The sequence below is a fragment of the Bombus bifarius genome, unplaced genomic scaffold, assembly GCF_011952205.1.
Source record: "Bombus bifarius isolate JDL3187 unplaced genomic scaffold, Bbif_JDL3187 scf7180000007992, whole genome shotgun sequence".
Taxonomy (NCBI): Eukaryota; Metazoa; Arthropoda; class Insecta; order Hymenoptera; family Apidae; genus Bombus; species Bombus bifarius.
Genome location: NW_022884373.1, coordinates 1,250,844 through 1,273,305, shown reverse-complemented (window position 1 = coordinate 1,273,305; position 22,462 = coordinate 1,250,844). Strand labels below are relative to the sequence as shown.

At 35.2% G+C, this 22,462-nt stretch overlaps 1 protein-coding gene across 1 annotated transcript in view; it reads left to right on the top strand.

The window, feature by feature from the left end:
* LOC117205745 (syndecan) overlaps positions 1 to 22,462 on the top strand; it is a 240,953-nt gene that overhangs the window by 678 nt on the left and 217,813 nt on the right. The gene's annotated exons all lie outside the window — the stretch shown is intronic.

The following is a 22,462-nucleotide window of genomic DNA, read 5'->3' as shown; positions in this document are numbered from 1 at the left end:
TGTCGCGTTCTTACATGACATGTATCCTCCAGTTTGTGTACGTTCAAATCCTAAACAGACGCCGCACGACGCGACTCAGGCAGCGGTTGTTTACGCTCCATTACCAATTGCACGAATTTGTTTACTCGTTTCGTCGTGGCGTGCTCGTGTGGACAAAACTCGGTTTTGCTCCGATACTAGGACAATTTAAACTTGTTATTGTCGATCCAATTGTACTCTTATAATGTTAAAGAGTATCTCAAATTTGTGCAAAATATGGATAAATTGTTATAACGGGCTAGCATGTTTATGCAATTAGGGAATATTTGAAAATAGAAAAATTTTCAGGATGCATTTAGTATGAAAAATATATAAAATATCCAGAGTAATGCACATATTATAATATTTAGTAGGTAAAACAAATCTTTATTTAGATCTCATTTTTTACATCGTGTTGATAAAACTATGAATTTGCATAAACTTCCGCAGTCTGGTTACCACTATATGCGTGCTTTCTCGTTTCAATTTCATATAGAACATTCTATGAAATTATTAGAAATTTGGTCTGTTTCGTAAAACGAGCAAGATTAAAGTATAAAAATTCGAGGATAATACTCGAATTTTCGTAGGTACCTGCAAGTGATACTTTCTTATTTGTAGTCGAAGCAAATTGCTTATTTATAGGTCCATTGCATACTAGTGACTTGCTTAGTATCTGTTTCCAATATGTTAACTCTTGCAGAACTAGATGTTTTTTAGATTTTAGAAAATAATTTTTGTTTTTTAGGTATTAACATTAGAGACACGTATTTTCTGATCTTTATGAACAAGAGACACAGTAGCGTACTAAAATTGGGAATAGCTTCATCGAAAATAGATACGTTTATCGTTTAGTTAGTGACATTTTGAAATAATATTATCGATTTCGGTCATTTTTCATTCGTTTTTACTTCTTTCATAGAAAATTCGTGTTTTGTATTAATTAATTGGTCATTGGAATATAAGAAAAAAAAAAGAAAGAGAAAAATACACGTCTCTTTTTAAAATATTATTTTAATTAATTTATTACTATATATATACATAGTTTATTATTATATGAATGCAACACATCCATATAATAATTTCGTCGAATACCATCTTTAGCTTTCTAACGAATTAAAACAGGAAATAAATCGATAAAAAATTGATTTTGGGATTCGAAAAGACCCAAGACGGGTGGTACGAGTGTTAACGTTAATAGTTCGTTGTAAATTGTTTCTCGGAAGGCGCGGTGCCTTATAAGACATTTTTACCTGGCGTAATTACATAATAGGGTAAATCACGGGATATTACACGCCCCTACGCGGTGCGTGCCGCGAATCTATTATTTCGAAACTTTTACTGTATCACGGGTGGCGAGGTGTCTCGTTCTCTTCGATAGCCTACGTTACGACAGGACAGGACAGGAATTCTTCTGCACACTCGTATATGGCCGATCATTATAGTGGCTATGAAAGTATACGAACACTTGTAGGAATTTTTTTATAAATACTTTAGGTATGTGCGTTATATGAAACATTTTGAAATTTATCAGCACTATAATGAAAGGCGATTATCATGATTACATTTAGCGTTTAAACAAATTTGAAAATAAAACATCAAACATTAAACGAATTTGAATATATATAGAAATTATATGAAAATTAATACAAGTATATATTTTGCAGAGATATCGAAAGTGTTTAAACAATCAATTATCCATTATATCAATAAATTTCGGTGCTAAGTGGGATTGTTTTTAACGCTCATTATGCGTTTAAGATGACTATTTTTGTTGTGCATTAATTTTGATTAAATATATGTTTGCAGAGCTTCTGTATACAGCGAAAGACAAAAAATATTCGTACAGTTGAAATGTAGAAATAAAAAGGAATAATATTTTCTATATTATTAAACACATTGAAATATTTATACAAATAATAAATATACACTGTAATTGTATGTTGTAACAGACGTTTATATAAACGATATAATTGTGTAATAAATGTACAGAAATATTGACGTTATTATTAATGTTTTCAAATAATGCGTGACAACATGTATTTAATAATATAGGCAATATTGATTCTTTTATTTCTACATCCCAACTGTGCGAATACTTTTGTCCCTTACTGTATGTATTTCCAGACTGCATTCAAATTTTACCAATATAATCATGACAACCGTGTCTCGTTATTAGGCTATATATTTATTATAAAAATTTATAATAAATGAATTTTGAATTTATAATAAAAATAAAAATTATAAAATTTGATAGCGCGAGATTGCACAAAATTCACATATGTAATGTGGAAAGATATATATAACGTTCAAAGTGCTTTCTATAATACTTGGTAGCTAAACCAATTTTCCATCGGGGTTCTACTTTTTTTTAATTATATTCACAAAAATATAAATTTGCACTAAAACCGATAATCTACTCATTATATATGTATATTCCACATAATATACGATATATAAAAATTTCTTATGGTAGGTGTTCAAATACTTCCGTGAGCAACTGTACCATGTTTTTTTTTCTCTCGCACCATAATCGGTCGGACCGTTGTTTATCCTCTCGTCTCGCACGGTGGACGAGGTATCGGACCACGAGGCGCAAAAACGTGAGACCAGAAATATTCTGTCCGATGTTGACGAGTAATTCGAAACTTTGCCAACACCATCAGGCCTGTATACATTGTTTTTTTTTTTTTTTTGCTTGCTTTTCGCAAAGACTCTCGACTATCGTTCGGGCGACTGTAGCAACATTGGTGCCGTGGTGAACGAAGCCCTTCGTTGAACCTATCGACGGTTGAAAAATATCAAAAACATTACGCGTATGTTTCATTGAGATTTATCATCGAACAAATATATTCTTAACGAATGGGTAATTAATAGCTAAAACGTGACGTCATATCTCTGCCTTTTATAAAAAAAGTGATTAAGGACTACAGGAGAAGAACATGGTAACTTAGGTCTTCTACTTTTTTTTATATTCAGTATATCGTCGGTCACGCACATAGTATTACAGTAGAGTAGTTTTCATTCCGTTTTGAATTTAAGCATATTTTTGTCATATTCTTTAATGTTTTGGAAATATATATTACTCGCTATAAAATATTGTTTGTCAATAATTATACTGTTACGTATAAATATATACTTGGTCTTTAAAACTTACACTCACTGCCTACTTTTAATAAGACATCTCTCTATATCTTTCTTATTAATCTCTAAATTAATAAGAATGTCTTAATAGACACGCAATAAAGACTTAATTAAGACAGACATCGTTAGACATAACAGGTATTGGTTTTCGATTATGTTCTATTGAAATCATCTTGTTCGATGATAAGATAACATCATAATTAGAAAATGAACAAAAATATGCCTATCATGCCTTCCTCCTGCGATCTTCGATTTAAAAATTCGAACTCCTTCTCATCTTTCAAATTCTCTCCAAGCGTTTTCTCTCGACTAAACTTGATCTTACAACACTGGTAATCTTGTTCGTTAATCGTTCTGTATTCGTAAATACGATATTTCATATAAAAAAAAACGTGCCTCTTTTTGATTATTAAATAACGTAAAAATAAGAAATCAATAAAAATGGACTCGTCATATTTGTTCATGGTCCTTAATTGCAAACGGGGCTGAGGACGACATGAACGTATCGTCGATGGAAAAATTAATGACGGTACACATGTGTTGATTTACGACGGGACGGGATCGCGGGTATTAATTGAATTCATTTTAGTTAATTATTGCGTGTAAACAATGAAAAGCCCCTGGTTGGTTCCCCAGTCATCGTCCAAACGAAAGTTTCGATCCTTTTGCTCTTGTGACTCGTTCGAATCAGATTCACGCACACATGCGCTCCTATAATTCGCTGAAATTAATAAAGCCCTTTATTTACGCAATGTTACGTGTATTATTACTTAAAGGTATTACTGCATTGTACGGAAGCAATGCGTTACTGACTGAAAATCTCGTTGGTGCCGATAAATCCACCGATATGTTCGATTTGTTTGCTTCATCCGTAATTTTTCGAAGTGAAAATTTACGCGTAAACGTTACTTTTATTATTCTTATGTCAATGTACTTCATTTGATATTTCTAATAAATAATTCATGAATATTTAATACTAAATTTAGACACGTTACATGATACATAGCTTAGTTTAAATTTGCTTCGTTTCTAATTCTTCGAAAGGAGAATAAGCATTCTTTTTATTTTTTCTTATCGTCGTGTGTAATTTATTCGATATTGCTTTAAAAACACTGAAATTAGATACGTTATATGATACGCAGTTAGGTTGGTTCAAGCTGTTCCTGTGAAACGCTTTCAGCATGTGTTAGGAAAAATTTAGACATGGATTTCGCTGTAAATATAATGTTTACGTTTATTTTATGTTAGTTCGTTAAGAATTATTGTAGAACTACGGTGTACGTTAAACATACGTAGGTGGTTTTTATCGTTGAAGATAACTTTTTCATGAAAATGGCCCGCAGAGTATATCGAAGTAGTCAGGTCAGTGAACTGGAAGGTCGTGAACTTATCTATTCCTCAATATTCTATAGGTTTTGTGCTTTTGACTAGATAATTTCTTTTTTCGATTGAAACTTATACAAATTGCCATTGTTAGGTAAAGTAGATACATTACTCCATACAATATTTACAATCGTTTCATCTTCCGATTGATAACATATCAAGCGTTTTACATTATTTAATCTTTTACTAATATTGCAAATAATATAAATATCGTTATTGACAATAAGAAAGAATAATTGTATTTAGCAACAGATTATATTTGCAATAAGGTATATTATTTAGTAGAAGATTATATTTAAATAATATTATTTAGAAATTTATACCAAAAAAGAAAATGATATTTCAGTGAACATTGTTATTTAATCCTTTTTCCAAAGGGCCTAAAGATAACAAAACAAAAACATAGGTACGGCAAAAATTCCCCCATATCGTAAAGCTGGAATGCTTTTATTCGAACGTGAAGTAGTTTTTACGCGAAAGAAACGTAGAAATCGGGCCGGAAGGGATGTTGGAAATGGACACGGAAGAACGATGTCCCTACAGTTCCGTTCATTGGCCGTTTCGCAAGGCCGTAACCTGTAGCACTTGTACGCTCACTGTTCAGCACAAGATCCAGTCGAACTTGGTCCACAATGAAATCCCATCGATGGTTCACGCTGTTACATCGACGACCAACGAATCAGATTTCCCTGAGCTATCGTTATTTCATGGTAAACTTTACGCTGCTGTATCCGTCTCTCTCTCTCTCTTTCTTGCTCTGTGCGCTTGCAACTTTAGTAATAGCCACATGTTAGTCGATTGTAATCTTATCTGATCCTTAGAAGGTTGATGTTCTTTAGAATAATCGAAGGATTATGTCGTTAGGAGATTTCTCTTTGAAACTTTGAAGGGGAATATTGGTGTTCGGAATAAACGTGTGCTGTGATCGCTAAAATGTTGTTGTAACGAGATTGTGAAGTATTATGGAAATTGAACAATGCGAGATTGGATTGTTCGACGTAGAAAATTGAAGTTAGTACAACCATAATTGTATTATTTTGGATACGAATCAACAGTTACTGCCATTTTTGTTCATTCGAACGACGTCCAACCATCAAATCTTTCAGCCTCTAAGATGCCACCACACTAGGTCCTTCTCCGTGAATTAACCTTATAAAACGTGACTAAAGAACGAATATATCAGGGTCGTTGATCGATGATCGAGCGTATAATGCAATCGATGTACATTGTACGGGTGAGATGTGACGGCAAGAAGCCCTAAAAGCCCTCGCCTCGGTCATTTTCCATTGTCCTGCCAGGCATTGTCCTACCGCGTCGGCATTCGAGATCGGCCAATGCAGAAAACGGACCCTAGAGCCACCTTTGGTTATTTCGGTCAGTTTTTTTAGTCTGATTATAAGATACGAATTGTTTTCATGCTTCATGGTATTTTCGTTCCGCTTCATTTCGATCTTACATCGAATCAAATCGTGGAACAAGTTGCATAAAAATTGCTATCAAATATATTTTCGATCAATTGTATGAGATTATCCGAAGGGTTTCTTTCGTTTTGTGAGGAAGTAGTGGACGCGCAACGTTTTTTGTTTTATATTATTTTGTCGAATTGCGTATGATCCATTTCGTTCTGTTGAGATGAACACCGCGACGTTCTACAGACTTGGTTTCACGTTTGTACGAAGGTTCATTGTTGTGGGAGACGCGTTTGCGAAAGAAAGACATTTTTCGGACAACCTAATAGATATTATAATATCTCATAGAAGGCACTATCGCTATTACTGTATCGATAAAATCTCTAGTTAATGCAATGAATATTACATAAATATCATAACGTGTTCATAATATTTCTAATCAACTGCTACATTCTGTAATGTGTATTCTTCAAACATCACTATAATATTCTTCAAACATAATTCATCCTTACCACTCCATGGATACAGTGTATCCTCATTATTATCAATTAATTACAGACATAATCTTTTACGGACACAGTATAACACCATTATTACTATATCCATACTATTTCTAATTAATTATACATATTACGATACTCCATAGATATAATACGTTCCTAACATCATACCATATTCTAATTAACTAACTATAAAAAAAAAAACAATACTACAGTGCCTATATCCATCATTCCATCTACCATCATACCATATTCTAATTAATTAACTATAAAAAAACAATGCTATAGTGTCTATACATAATACCATGGATTAAATGGAACAGAAAATATTTCTGCAAACACGTGATATCTCCTTTTTTTCCCATTAATGTGTAAGCTTGCTGTGGACAATTTGCCACAAGGGTACGTGGTACGTAGATTAATTTTTGAATTTTACACGTGCAAATTTATTTCTGCTTGTGTCGTCGGGATGAGTAATTTTCCTGTGAAAATTACTGTGTGCACCACGGTGTGGTATTGTTGTTGTTATTATTATTATTATTATTAATGTTGTTGCTATTATTGTTATTATTATTATCATCATCATCATCATCATCATCGTCATCGTGTATAGGGTGTTTTTTTTGCTTTTGAGTCTCCCTAGAATTTCCGTGGTATATAGCATAACGTAGTAATGTCTCGTCGAAGAGCAAAACCGAGTCTGGATGGTACGATGACCCGGTTCCTTGGTTCCGATTCGATTCGTAAAATTCGTGAGTCACGTCGGTCGTGAAACAGCCCTGGGTTAGGCCCCAGGCTGCTCTCAAGGGGTGGGGGAGGCTTTGGCTCGTTAGGGGGGACTTTTGCTCGTTAGGGTGCTGCGAAAGCCACATGGCGACGTTTGTACAACGATGCAACCTACCCTTGTCTACGTTCCCTCGCTGATATTCACTAGCGAGCGTAGCTTAAACGAGGATTCGTCTGATGAACCACACATTCGCCCCTGGTACCGCGTTTTACGGTGGTTTCCAATGTTTTCTTTCAGGCGTTCTTCCTTTGCTTCTCTTGTATATTCCAGTTTCCGACGTTTTGAGTTTATGGAAAAACGTGGTATGGTATTAACCATTTCTCTGAACATTCTTTATTTTACATTTTGTATTGGGTATTCATATAGCGTTTTTATTAAAATATAAAACATTTCAGGGAGGTTCTGTCATTCTGTAACTCTTCCACTTCGGAGACGTTATTTTTGCAACTTTTTACCTTTGCAAGTAGAATTTCTGCAAGTTTTCGACTTTAGGAGTTTCTGCAATTTTTCCGCCTTAGAGATGCTTAATCATCTTAATTTTTGGAAGATTCACGTGTTAGTAATAATAAAAAAAAGGAGGATAGAGACTAAAAAATTCGTTTTACGTTATAAAATCGAGGCTTCTTAGTAATATACTTAGAGAAATTCTCTTTCGTTGCAAAGATCTTCAGTAATAAGTATACTAATGATAAAAAGTGCAAGAGAGGTTTCGAAAGGAGAAACGAAAGGATTTCTTTTTTTTTTTCTTATAATATTGAAGCTCCCCAAGAATAATTGGAGAAGTTAATTACAGGATGTAAGAGGTAAAAGAAAAGCGATTGAAACGGAGAGAAATGGGCCCCGATGGTCGTCATAAATCGGTTTAGAGGACGTCGACCAACATCGAGTCGCGTTTTCCAATTGCCGACCAATCCTTAATTTAACTGGCGGCAACGAGAACGCTTTTAAAAGGCCTGTGGGTGTTAGACTCGCCGCGTGAAATATCACCGGTGATAATGACGCTGTCTTCGCGCGTGGAAAACGCGAGTTGTTCGTGCTATGTTATGTCGGCCATTTGGTGTAACAGAGAACGAACAGCTTATAAATATTCGTATCGTATCGCCACGCATTCTCGTTGCGTAACCGCGCCCGAGAAGAAAAAGAAATCTCTTCTGGTTGCTGTAATCTCGAGATCGAGCCGCAATCTTGTTTTCGTTGGCGTATTAAATTCAACGACATACACAGTGCCACGGTTCATCTATGAGTTTGCCTGCATTTGCAATCTGTCTGTTTATTGGATTGTATTGTGTCATCTTGTCGTCATTTCGATGATAATATTTTTCATTTGTCATCTTTTTAATTTCTTTCTGGTAATTTCGATTACGAAGGTTACTCGATATACAAAAGTTCATCTTCTTGGAAATGGTGTTGCATTGCTTAAAAATTGTTTGCCAATACTTCGATACAATTATAGTAATTACTCTCATAGTTTCCAGTATATAATTATTTTCGTTTCGTAGATGTGCTGGTCATTAATTCACGGTAATGGCTGTTTCAGTTTCTTTTGCATTTAAATAGATCAATATTATTTGTTATTTATTCATATCTGATTACAACGTTACAATATACGTGAAGTTTTTAATCGTTTCTTCGTCTTTTGAAATTTTGTAATTTTCATAGAATTCTTGTAATATTCCTTTTTCGAATGAAATAAATGGAAAGTTCTACCCGAAGTATGAAATACATATTTTAGTATCATAAACGGAGTTCAAAGGTCGTCTTACTGTATCATTTATCACAATAATAATTAGTAGTTACAATTAGAATTTCGCTTCGACACAATTAGTCAATAAATTAAATCGCTTATTCAGCCAGTTTTACTTGCAATAAACAGACTTATGGGAGCGAATAATTCATTTTTTTTTAGAATCAAACGAAACTTGATCTGACTGTTGATGGTGTGTGTTTAAATGAATAATTTTTTTTCATTGATTTTCTCTACGATTTTCTCTTTTTCTTATTTCTCTAATTTAGTTATTCCTTGTTATTACATTTGAACATTGAACGGAACATAGTAACCGGTGTTTGAACAATTTTCATATTCCGTCCCTTTATTTACCTTACTTTGTTGCATGGAAATTGAGTATCGAAGTTATTCTGCTCGATAATTCTTCTCTATGACGCGTGAATATCGAACCGTGTAGTCATTTGGCAATTTATTCGTTTTTCGTTTGCATCGTTTCATTCTATTTTGTATTCCCCTCCCCCTCCCCCTCCCCGAGTATATAACCGGACACGAATTCTTGATTAAAATTGTTAATTTTTTATTCGTTTTTTCTTTGTTGCCTTGGATTATTGTTGAACGCGTGTTGCATCGTATCGCGTTCAAATCTTTTGTTTAAATTCTGTATACATTTAATATTCCGTCGTTGCGAAATACCACGTAAAAACTGAGCTTTCGTTTTTTCTACTTTTTTCAAATTTAATCCCCTGCCTTATGATATTCAATTATGTATATTGGCCGGGATTTTGGGAATGAAATTTAACGACCGTACTTTCAAACAAAATTTCATTTTCATCTGTGACTTTCATTCTACATCGCGTAGAAACGCGCGGAATTATTAAAGGCAAATTGTATAGAATATTTTTGTCCTCGTTCGGTTCTCGTTTTTTCGGTTCCATTAGCTCGCTAGTTTCAAATTGCCAGAGATCGATACGAAATTGAAAAATTGTAATGATTGGATAAAGTACTCTATTCGAGGAAGTAAAATGACGTTTCTGTACTTTTAGGCTGAAACAATGCGTTCATTTAAAATTCCCTGAAATTAATACCATTGAAACTACTAGACTTATATCAAAATCGAAATTGTTCGAACTATTTCTTCTGGCGAGAATCGACAGGTAAGGTGGATAACAGTTTGTCAAATGTGTCTGTTGTCATTTGCCAAAACTGTGTTTACCGAGTTTTGTTTCCATTAAATTCGCAGAAACATTGTTTACAGTCGATTCTTTAATGGGGCATCGTTTAATTGGATCGTTTAATACATCGCCATTGGATAAATTGGACACGTTATTAGCTTCTAACTAGAGAGTTAATCAAGCTTGAACAACCTTTAGATTAATCGCAAACCTTCCAACAGGAATAATAATTAACGCCGTGTTAGCCTGATCGTTTCGTTAATTATTTCCACTCTTCGTAATTAAATCTGATCGATCTGTTTCAAGTTTACTTCTCCTCTGTATTTTTCAATTATTTCCCAACAATAACTCTACCTCCAACCTAACTCTAAACCGTAATGTATATTATCCAATTTCTTGATTTTATTCTGATACTTTCATTCAATTACATAGATTTCTTTTAAATTTTACTTTTGAAGCAAAAAAAAAAAAAAAAAGAAAAATATTTTTAGGTAATCGTGGTGTTGTTTACTCGCGGATCACTTCATTATTTATTGTTAACAAAGATTAATATCAACGTACCATGCAACGGATGACTGTTTATTAGGAATTTTAAGCGTAAGATAATTTTCAGTTGACTAACGTTTATACGCGTGCTCCTAATTCATAAAGAGACGTGATTGAATTATGTACCCTCGTTTTCTAGCTTCATTATCTAACAGTTTGCCTCTACTAGAGGATAATCCATTGTTGTCAAGCATTTAACTTGCATGAATCAGCATGTAAATCAAAGGCACAGTGTTACTCGTAGAGATTATCGTTTTAAATACCTTTAAATCATTCACAAACTACAGAAATACCTACGCACGTACAGTGCATGTTACCATTCACTGTCAATCTACGATTTCTTATTTTTCCTACGAAACAATATCTTCAGATTTTTTATTTCTCATACGGAACTCTACAGAGTTCTAAAATTATAGTGTATTAATATTGACAAGATATATATTTAAAAAATTATTAGCGTGTTTACAGTCAGAATTTACAATCAGATATTTACAATCAGAACTACAAAACTCTTCGAATATCTGTCACACTGAATTTTAGTATTCTCATTCTATTCATTTCTTAATTATCTGTAATTAATTTCTAACATGTATGTAATTAATCGTATTTATTCGTTATCAATGTATGCTTGGAGCTTGTATTTTTTCTTCGAATGTAACTATCAATTCTTATAAACTTCTCTCAAATAATAGTAACGTTTTTAAAAACCAGTTTGGAAATAGGTATTTTCTCAGCTAAGTATCGTCTTATTAATTCCACAGGATTATCGTTTAAATAATAAAATACATTGAGTAGAAAATCTGTTGGATTTAGTTATACTTACCTGATCGTGAGTTTAATTGTAAACGATATAAGTATTAAAATTGACAAATACATCTTCTATTAATATTCCGATTATCTTCTTTATGAAAATGTCAAAATTTCTCCTGTTCTGCTTCCGTCTTCAAAGTTTCTCTTTTTATCAGCTAATACAATTCCTGTCATTCTGATATCCATGATTTATTCTAACCTTGTATTAATGTTTATTCATAATACTCGAGCACGGTATATTTCCTAAGATGGTCATGGTGTCGAAGGACAATGGGTCATTGTCTGGAAATTTACAATGGAATACATTAGAAACGCGGTGTAGTAACACTTCCCATTGATGTCTAATGTCATTCAAAATTCTATGTAGCCGGCGTGTTCACAGAGAGATGCCGGTTACTCACGTTCTTCGAACGATTTACATTCTAATATCCAAACGAGTCATCTCGAACTTTCGACTCGAGTCCCCTCTTTTAGTCGATTGTCTCTTTAATCAGGAACAATCTCGACGAGAATCGTTTGCATTCTGTAAAATAATAATATTTTATATTAATTATTATATTGAAATATTTGATTATGTATTAATTAGTTTTTTCAACTTATGCCTTAAATATACATATTTAAATATAAATTTGTATATTTATTAAATATAGATATCTATATTTATAAATATACATGTTAATAATTAATAATTATATATAGATATATACATATGTATACTAAAATCAATTTTTCTCATTTTTTTGGCAAAATTTTCAAATTTTTCCTATGTTTTTTTTTTAGTAAAATTTGGAAAATTTTCGTTCGACGCTACGCTAATTGTAGAAAACGATAGATTAAAACGTGAAATGTTATATGCATATTATAAGATTACAGAGACAATGGACAATTCTTGCGATTATCAATCAAAAATTCACGTTTCTTTCGAATTAAAATAAATATCGTTGTTAAAATAAGCAGATTATAAATGATAATTATGAACACGTAAAACACTACACCGCAGAAAGTGAATTAGAAAAATATAATTTTTTCGTAATTATCTTTTCGTACCAGAAAGTAGTATTTATGTAATCGAAAATTAAAATACATATTATCGTGCTGAAGTTCTTAAAAGCATTTTAATTAAAATTCCGAGCGAGAGTAAATTTTTAACGAAAAAGATGGGCAACGCCCGAATTTGTCAATCAGCCTGGAGAATTCGCGTGACCTTGTCTGCCGAATAGCGAGATGGCGTGCTATAGTAGACTCGTTTAGTGTCGAAATGGCACCAATTCACCGCGACGAATATTAAACGACGGACGTTAATGGCCTTTTACGACGACTCGTTTGAGCAAGCTTAGGTCAGGTTGGGGCAACGTACTTTCGCGCTGGATAATAGGTACATGTAGATAGACTCTCGGGCATACTATCGCAAAATATCATAGAACTATGCTCTTTCGTCCGTGTATCACCCTAAAGGAATTTCTAAAAAATTCGAAAATTTCAATGGAAGTTATGGTAATGCAATTCTATCGGCACGATGATAGGTAGTGAATATCTAGAATAAATTAGTATATATAATTATAGCGCGTTTAATATTTATAATGTAAGTTAAAAATAGCGAACATTTGCATATCGAATATTTTATTCATATCGAGAAACGAATACACATTTTAACTGTCAGAGAGATTACAAAAAAAAAAAAAAAAAAAGGAAAAAGAATTCCGTTGACGAGTACTTTCCAAAACAATCAGACACCTATATCTCGAATTAAAAACAGAGAAAATTAAGCAGCGTTAGACGCATAGAAAATCTCTTTTTATCTTACGAATTGTATTTCCATCTTGATTCTTTACACTTCGTTCAATATCTTCAGTGTAATTTGGAATATTTGCAAATTTAATATTTTAGTCATATCGAAAAATGAATATATATCTGAACTATCACGAAAATAGCAAAAGAAAGACTCGTATTTCAAAGCGAAGACTAATAATTGAGGAAAGCTGAGAAAGACTGAACGTAAAACGAAATGTCTTAAATTAGGAGACTTAGCGAGACAAGTGTTACGAAAATATTATAGAACGTGGAAGGAATTTTTCCCCTAACTGTCAACGAATTGTTGCTCCGACTTCTCAAGCAATTGTGGGAAAAATCGATCGAGTTTCCCTCAAAAGGAAGTACATATAAGTCGTATTACGAAAAAATTCGTGTCGGCGCGGTTTCGTCGAACGCAGCCGGTTGATTTAAGATTCTTTGGGCGCGAGCAACGCGACCATATAAGGCGAGTTCTTAAACGGCGAACAACAGTCGCCCAATCGGCGTCCCACGAGTCACGCGGCTGCATCGAACGCGGAGGAATTAATTATCCAGGCATTCCTGTCGCTGCTAACGTTGCAATAAACATTAATCGCGAGAAAACAATTTCAAAAATATCTTTGGTGCTGACGCGGTTCTCGATTCTCGGATTTAAGGTCTTCCAGACAAAAATGGTCCTTATACGTAAAATTCGTTTTTCTTAATTCTATTTTCCAGCTAAAGGGTCAAAGAAATGTACCAATATGTTACGTATTTCTTTTATAGTGCTTTTTATTCAAAACACCCGATACATTTTATTACAGTTATTTACTTGTAGCGGGTCGTAACTGTGTCCAATATTGAACATTGCGAAATCTCGGCAAGTAAATAACAAAATCGATCAATAGCGTAGAATATTTCGTTAGAAGAGACAAACATATTCATATTTGAGCTTCACTTGGCAAGCTTTCGTCGAATACAGTCGATCGTTGTATGTTAGAGCGTATGAAATCGTTGGAGTAGGCTAATTAAATAACGAAATTTTTTAACGAAGGCAAGTTAATAAATATTTGTATGAGTTTCGCGTGATTTATTATTAAATATGTTTGCTTTCAGTGTTTAAAAGAAATTCACTGTTACGTTTGTCTCCTTAGTATAATTATTATTTTTCTCTTGAAATACGAAATGCAACGTTGTGGGTGTATGTAACGTAGGACATTTTAACGATGCTGCTACTCACGATGACGATGACGCTATAAAATTATATTCATTTTCCGGCGGCAGTTACAAAAGAGACAATAATGAACAATGTGTCCAATGTACCTCGTTGTTTCCATTGATATTGACGGAGGATGTGCTTCAGGTGCGCCATTCGCGTGTTCAACGTGTACAAGACAAAGAGAATTAATATGATGTAAGTTTAAAAGATGCAAGATATTTGTTTATCGGCTGTTTTCCTTCAAATCCAGTATTCATTTCTCACAGCAAAAATACATTTTCTTTTTTACATTTCTTTGTAAATTTCCTGGACGTTCCGTGTTAGGTACCATTTTCCTGATTCGCCGCATTTGACTCTCGTTTACAATCCCTGCCACGATTTCAAGACGCTTAAACTTTTGCACAGTCAACTATTAACACACGAATATCTGCTAATTTTATTTTAACGTTAATTTTTACGTCATATCTCGACGCTAGTTTCATTGGAAAAAGAAAGCAGTTTCTCCTTCTGGGAAGCTTTTAAAATCAGATGTTTCATACTGGGCGCGCAGTTTCCCGATAAGAGTCGAAAGTTTTAATAAAGAAAGGAAAGAAAACGCGGAGAAAACAATTGGAATCGGAGCAAGCTTATATTTATTTCGATTTGCGGAGGTTCTTACGCAGGTTTAGGCGCAATGGAACGAACAAACTTCTAATCTTGTAGAGGTTTTCGAATCGTTGCAGCTACCGAGGCCATCTAAACGAATACGTACACTTATCGCGCGATTCTTTAAATATTTATTCTACACGCTTGGCAATAACGTGCGCGCAGACAGAAACGTTCTATCGTTTCGCGGGCTTTTTATATTTTAAAACTGGCAATCCTGGCTAAGTTCTCGATTAAATTAGACGAGCCGCGCTAGAATTCGATTGGCAGGGTTCAATTTAATCTACGGATCCCCGAATCAGGAGCGGCGGATTTAACAGGATTATACTTTTCCCTCCGCTTTCAATAACGATCCATAGGCGAACGCCGATGAATTCGAACGACGCGATAAATTCTTCCTTTATCCCGACGACGAATTACCTTCGCACGCGAGCAGCCAAACTTCCAGCCGGAACACCAAACTATCCTCCAATAACTTCCATTGAATTTCATTATTTCTGCAGGATCCCAGAATTTTCTTTCTTTTCCCTTCCTTTCTTTTCATCAAAAGATTCCTTTAATCTCTGACTCTTCCCTTGGCTTCTTTTTTCATTCTTCTTAAGCGAGTATTCTAACGCAGAATTTTTGGATTGTTGGGGCAGTCTTTTTCACGAAGAAGCTGCAGTAACACTTTTCGCGCTGTCAACATATTATTATATATATGTTTTAACAATGTTTGTCATTTTTCCCGGGAGAAGATCAAAATCGACACACAAATGAGCCCAAGGTGATCCTTAACACTTTGACTGCCACGTCTCCTTCATGCTACGGGGTCATTGGTGACCAGAGCGCTTGAACTTCTTACAATTGCAAAAATTGAACGAACATCGACAGTTAGGGCATTTTGAATATAACCGATAAATAGAAGATACTTTGAAATAAACAGTGCCCCATTGAACGATTAAACATTTTTATTAGAGCATCGATAAAAAAATATGAGAACAAATCTTGCATCTAACGGTGCACTGTGTTTGCATCCATATCTTTGAGGGGTAATCTACGAATATTATTGTAAACACAGCTTAGAAAATAATCGTAAATGCTGCTTTATAATCGTATAATTGAAGTTAGAAGCGTGCACATACCTTGCTATTATATATAGAACGAGCGAGTACCGTTTACTAATATCTTCTACACGTTTCAACCATATATTCTGCACGTTTTGCTTACGACGAAACGACGAATGCGAATGGTTTGTCGAAATAAACGAAGCCTCGTTATAATACGTCGCTATCGACTGTTAGCAAGGCGCCACGGTGGTCACCCGTGACCACCAATAAGATAAACGGTCCATTGGGGAAGAATGTTGTCTTACATCGTGAATTTATTATTATTTTGCCATTATATGCTTCGAATAATAAAAATACTCTCGTGACGTCCTGAGCGAAACATGTGATTTCGGCGTGGCAGTCAAAGTGTTAATCTTTGTCTGCAATCTTATTTTACTCTCCAGGTCGTTTAAATTCACGCAGTATTTCTCTTTAGGTTGTTGGCTTTTAAAGAACCCAGAAAAGTTCTTGAATATTCTTACAAGTTTGCAGTTTTCTATCGCTTGCCTGTTGCCTTAACTTCTTTTTTTTTAATGCTAGGAGAATGAACAATTATTTAACGTTACTGATCGAAACTGATCTATTATGAAGATTAATTAGAATGAGTTCGGTTTGAGAAAAGTCGGTAGCTGATTAAAAGAATGGCGCTACTATGAAGCTTAATCATCGACTTTCTACATGTTCCTTTAATTTTAGGCGGCTTAAAAGAATAGAAAAGAGAGAGGCTAATTCTAAGATAATTCAGGCTTTAGTGTTACATACGCAGAAAATGTTTATTCGATTGGCCGACTGGATTTTAGAACGTCATGGACACCACGTTGAAAGAATAAAACATATTGGTTTGGCAACTAAGTGATTGCGGATTTTATCATTAGGCAGTCATGAGAAAACCCGCAATCACTTAGTTGCCAAGCCAATAGATCCGAGAAAAACGTGCTTAAAGTGTCGCGCATAACGGTAACAATTATTCGCCTAATCTTTCAAACAATCGTAACTTCGCTAGTTTCACATGTTCAGACATAGCTTTTTACACCTAAATAATATTTCACGTTCTTTAAGAAAATGCAACAAACGAATCGATCCTTTTCCAAGGTTCACGCTAGAATATCGCCTTAAGTATAAAGATCGTAACATAATCATTGCAACTGTAATAATTGACACTTCCTCTCGATAAAATTGATTCGCGAATCAGACAGCCAGAACAGACAGTGGAAAAACATTTTCAACGCGATCTTCGCAACAATAATGGACGCTGCGTATCGATAAACTCGATTCATAGCGAACGATCTGTACGTATAGGTTCAAGTTGCAAAACTTGGAAAAGAAGAACGGTGAAACAGCGAGGAAACATTTTCAATGTATTCTTCGCAATAATAGACACTTCGTATAAATGGTCGTTTGAAAACTCGATCAGGTCAATTTCTATACTTTTCTATTCGCAAATATAAACTTTCAATTCCCAACGCGCATTACGCTCGCCTCTCGCACGCTTTACCCCGTGAACGCTAATCCAACTGAAACTCGAAAGATGTCCCATGGGAAAAACGAGAAGATCGATTAACGCGATATCGCGGATCTTTGGGAAGATCGGGCAGAGTTGGAGCGAAAAGAGTTGGAGGATTCGTCGTTGGCGCACGATACTACGCAAAATGTGATCTCGCCATTTTATGGCGCATAAATATGCATTAAGAGAGGAGGCCTGGTCCCGGCATTTTTTCCTTTTTGTTTTTCTTTTCTTTGCTTCCCCTCTATCGAGCGGAATTATTTGTAGCCGAGACTGGTCGCGGATTGTTTCACTTCCCGATGGTCCTGATTTAAATCGACAATGAAATCAGATAAATTCTGGCCGACTATTGATTCAATGGCGACCGCCCGTCGCATTCTAATTATGTCTGCCCTGCACGTATTGTTCTGCCGATTCGCCCAACGATTCTGCGAAGCAGCAAGGGACGCGGCAGAGATTTGAAATTTCATTCCTGCAAATTTCCATGATGTTCTCTCCCTTTTTCTCCTCAGCTTCATTTTCCTGTTTAACGCGTTCACTGCCACACGGTGGCGATCACACACCTTGACGAACGTTGTAGAATGATTAAAATAAGATAAATTGCATGGACCGGTGAAGTTTCAACAATGTGAATGATTTTAGATAGTCAGACTGTTGGAGAAAAGTACGCAAATACGCTATAATATTTTGTAAAAATTAAGTGAAATAAACTGGTAAATTACAAGATCCCAATGTTAATAAACAGGAGGAAAGAAACAGGAGCGTTACACAAAGCTTGCCAATTAACGCTTTTTTACCGAGTTATAACGAAAAATATCGTGCACAGGAAATAGGCAACGCGTTTTCCATTACAGCGCGTACAAGCTGACTGCGTTATTGTGTCGGCGTAGTTACATGGTTCGTTTTTTATCACGCGATAACAATTCCGTGTGGTCGATAATTAGGAAATATAATAAAAATGATTGCCCAGAAAGTGCAATTTTAATCCCTCGTTTCTAAACGTTGTACTTACAAGTTCGGATACAAGTTTTTGACCTCGATGAGAGATGGAATTAATTGCGTTACAAAGTGGCTAAGAATTTTCCTGAATGAGTGGCAATTATCGTTATTTATTTCATACGCTATCTACGATATTTGTTACACAACTCTGTAACGAAGCGTTTGTTCGCTAACTGTACGTAACATTTTTCCCTTCTTTCTCCTGCTTCTACATTAAGCCTTCGCCGTTTAGTCGTTTAAGCCCTGGACACCCTGTATATTTGTGTGGCACTCAACGCGCTAATCTCTTAACGCTGGGCTCTGTATCTTGTACAGAACACGCGTTCATGCTAAGTAGCACGAATTCAGAAGTTCAATTTAAAACATCGAGCCATCCAAATGTTTGCCAGCCGAGAAAAAGCTTGTTCCTTTATCGATCGTTCAAACAACTAATCCTTTTCATTCAAAATAAAATTCTTCTGTCGCAAGAACTGGCTGTTATTTCGCGTGCGAGATGCGACTCTGCTCAAATTTTGATGCAGTTCCACCGTGAATTCACGAAGAATCTGTCCGCCACTGCGCTACAATTCTTTATTCTCTTTTATTCTCGTGATGACAATTGATCGCGTTTATTCTAATTTCACGCGAGACCGAGCAACACAATCGACGAGAATTCCAAACACTGGAATTCAGAGGAACATAAAGTATAACAAAAATTTCCGCCAGTCCCTTCTGGTGCGGACAGGGTTGTACGACGATGGGGAAAGCGATAGAACGGGGAAGTACGACGAGAAAAGTTGTCGCCCGTGGGACGAGCCTGCCAAGATGGATGAAAGTTTTTCCAAGCCTCCGGGATTCGTTGCGAAAACTGGAAAATAACGAGCCAATTTCCAGGGGACGTTCACGCCCTTCTCCAAGCTTTCTAACGTTCATAAAATCGCAAGGGCAATGGTCAAACGACGAATTCTTTGATCATTTGTTCAAGGAGGATGCCAGCAAATGATCAGTTGGCGTGTAGCTCAGGCAGCAAAAATATTTATAGCACGTCGTTCTGTAGGTTCCATGAAATAAAAAGATAATAATTTCTTATGTATATTTATATATCAATATCTATTTACAAAATGGATTGGAATTTGTTAAATCTCATCAATTTGTAAATATTCTCTCCGTTTATAATTTATAATTAAATATTCTCCCCGTTTTTTATAATTATAGTTTATAATTCAACTACCCCTTTCTATGATTTTCTTTTGTGCTTTTCACGGTATGCGCTTTTGTAGTTGCTTGGAATTTATAGAACGAATATTTTTGGTAGCTGAGCTACGCAAAAATTCTCCATTGGCTGTCGTTCTTCTCCGCTGAAATAATTTCATATAATCTGAAATATAATTAAGCTATTTTGACAAACAGAAACCAACGACGAAATTAAACAGAATCGAGTGATATAAATGACGATGAAGTTACATAGATAGTTAGATTGATAGTCGACTAGTATTCGCAACGAGAAGTTCGCGCAGTTTCGAATGTGAAATCGACACGTCGATAGATTGGAAAGAAAATCTCGCTATCGTGTCTGTAAATAATGACGAACGTGAAAAAGTTTTAAGTATCTATACAGTGGCAAATTCGAAGTTTCTCTCTGTTTGCGCTTTTACTATCGACAAGCTGATAAGTTCAATACATTCGTCGACAAGCACGTCGATAAGATATCAATAATCGACATGATGGTTTTTCTTTGCACGACATCGATTAAACATTCGCCAATACAATCGAGCTTTCCGATAAAAGTTAAATAATCGAGTACGTCGTTCTTATCGTGGCTTTTTCTCAAATTTGCCAACACGAGGCTCTGTCTTTTTCCCTCTTGCTTTATCCGTACGATTCTCCGATTTCTAAAGCGAAAATGTATCGAAAGGATACACCACCGCCGAGATTATTAACAACTAAAGAGGGTCAAAGGAAAACGAATATTTATAAAACAGAAGGAAACGTAAGAACGTATATCGACTGTTCTTCTAATTTTTGAAAAACTAAAAATTACTTGACGCATATACCGATCGATGTAATACGACGATGACGAAAAGATTACGAGAGTGAAACGAAACAAACACACTTTACGTTTACACAAAAGGGAAAGAGCGGAAGAGAGAAACAAAAGTTGAACCGAAGAAACTAATTGATTTGCAGACTGGTTTTCTTTTAAGAGCCATCGATTTTGGTTTCTAGGTCGACCGTGTCAAACATTATCAATCAGGTAAAAGTAAAAGAAAAAGGAAGGTAAATGGAAAATAGCGCGTCCGAGTACCAGTTTAGCTCTAAGCAAGCTTTAACTACTGTTCGTGACAGATAATTATTCGCTGGCAGTATTTTCGCGGATCTAAATCGCTCGTCAAGCGTCGCTCCAATTTCCTTCGTCACACGACTCACAGGGGACAAGCAATTTACTTTCTACTTTGTCGTTTCACGAATAAAAGGATCCTTCGAACAAGACTAAGGAAGAGAAGAGAAAGGAATAAAAATCATGAATTTTCTCAGGATTAACCTGGCTGCACGCTTCTCCTATCGTTTTCAATCTAATCGTGTCCTTTGCTTTTTTTAAAAAGAATATAAAGAAATAAGGTTGTTAAAAAGAGAAAAAAATATGTGTAATCGAATCTGCAAAATCTTTTGGTTCTTTTATTTTGTCTATTTATTTTATTCTTTGGTTCTTTTATTTCAATTAGATGTAGTGATTTTAATTCGATACACGTGTGCTTCTGCTATGTAAAAAAATCGTCGAAGGTTAATTTAAGTTCTATGTAAAAAGTGCTCTTTGAGAAAGAAATACGCAGTCCAATGTGGAAAATTTACATGTAGATTTGGGAAATCCTGGTTCCTTTAGAAATACGTAGTCGAATTCGAGCAAGTGTCCATACTAAAAGTTTCGTTCTTTTAATTAAATATTTATTATCTATAGAAAATAATCCGTAAAGATTATTCTTTCTTCTATGCAAAATAATCTTTGCAGATTTTCGACATCGGATATCCTCAATTTTACTGCGACACTCTTCCATCCTTTTCCTGCTAATCGACAATTTCTCATATTTAGCATAGAAACGAGCTTTGCCAATTTGTCTTGCAATTAAAAAGGACACAGAACGACGATGCAGATTTTGTGACTCGCGACACGCAAGTTATCAACGGATTTCATGATTGTTTTTGTTATTGGCGAGGAAAGTCGTGTAACAGCGATACAGAGGAAATTGTAAAAGTAACTCGAGTGCATTTACTTAGATAAGATAATACAAAAAACTAGGATATTAGTACAGGTAAGGTAGCGATAAATGAAAATACGACGTGAATCGCAAGCTGCCCTGTGCCGTAAGGCGATAAACGATAGATCACGATAAATGAGAGATTACGATGAATGAAAAATATGCGAAGAAAGCCGCGCAATTGGGGACGAAACGTAAGATAAAAAGAGAACACGTGTAAATAGGTTTGCAACGAAAGATCGCAAGTGGGTCGATTTGTATCGCGAATAATCGTCGCAGTTCGCGCGGCACGCGATAAGGGAAGAAAAGGGACATAAAATCGGAAGAGAGAGAGAGAGAGAGAGAGAGGAACAGAGGGAAAGAGTAGAAAAGGGTGGTATCGGCGTTGGAGGGTAATTTTCGGACGAAATTGAAGTATTCCGCGAGCGATGCGTCGTTAAACGTCCTGCAACCAGGTTGGCCGGCGTGGAATCGAGCTTTTTCAGAACATTGAAATTTCGTGGAAGCCG